Here is a 1,209-nt window from a genome sequence, read left to right on the forward strand (position 1 = left end):
CAGTAAAATGATGCATGAGCTGGTTATAGATCTTCCCTGTCCTCCTCCATGATGTCACTGGCTGTGGAAAATCTGCTTAAGAGGTTTTTTTAAAGAGAAGTAAAAAAAAAAAAAAAAAAAAGTGTGGGGCTATTCTTGGAAGCTCTCTGTTTGGAATACCAGATGCATGAGTTTCACAAGTCCAAGGGGTATGGGAAATGCCAATATTTTGGAAAAAATAAGTACTAATTTGCATTTATTAGTTCTAATTTGCATTTGTAAAGTCTGTTACTTGAAGCTAAACAAGATCAGAATCACTTCCTCTATCTTCATATTTTTATAGTTAAATGTTATCTACATGATATAAAACAGATTACTTATAAGACTACTTGGCCAGGGACTGTCTTACTGTTACACAACAGCTAACATAATAAGTGACTGAAACCTTCCTGTACTACCCAGAACAAATAAATTATTAATAAGAATGTTGTTAATAACAAACATGTCTGCTTCTGCAGTTCTCACTCACTAATACCAGGAAGAGCTTTAGTTGCTGGATTCGGCCTGCTTTTCTTTTAAATTCCACTTAAAGTAATGTGATCACCAAATACTCCTCATTTGCAATACAGGTTACACTATGAAACTTGCACAGTGAACCGAGCTCATCTCTTGGCTCACAGATTGAGTCTCTATGGATGTAACAGAGTACAATTTAATCCAGGAAAATGCACGGGAAGAAATTTGCACTCAAATCTCTTTTAGGTTATGTTAACCACTTGAAGTGGGGCAAGTAAAGGTCTTTTCCAACCAAAATGATTCCATGATTCTATGATTCTAAGTAAATATTCCCTGTTGTTTCATCTCTTCTGTATTCAGGTACCACTGACAGTATGTTGCCAGCTAAAGATGGGCCACCCTGACTTGTCCACTCCTTCAGGGATGTAGTCTTTGGGTTGCACAATACAAACCAAACAGGAACAAGAGACCTTTGCAGTAAGTGCCAACTGTCCTTCCCAGGGGTGGTTCTGTGCCCTCCGGAGGACATTACACACACTTGCTGCCATAATCTCTTCCACTGCCTTTTTTTCAAATTACCCAATGGTTTCCAGTCCATCAAATACTTGGATGGAAGAAGAGTCCTGCACATTTGTATTTATTGACTAACTTGGGGCAGGGAGGTGATTTACTGTGGCAAGTGAATTTGGTATCTTATTCCTCATCGCTATTCCA

The sequence above is a fragment of the Grus americana genome, chromosome Z (assembly GCF_028858705.1).
Source record: "Grus americana isolate bGruAme1 chromosome Z, bGruAme1.mat, whole genome shotgun sequence".
Classification (NCBI taxonomy): Eukaryota; Metazoa; Chordata; class Aves; order Gruiformes; family Gruidae; genus Grus; species Grus americana.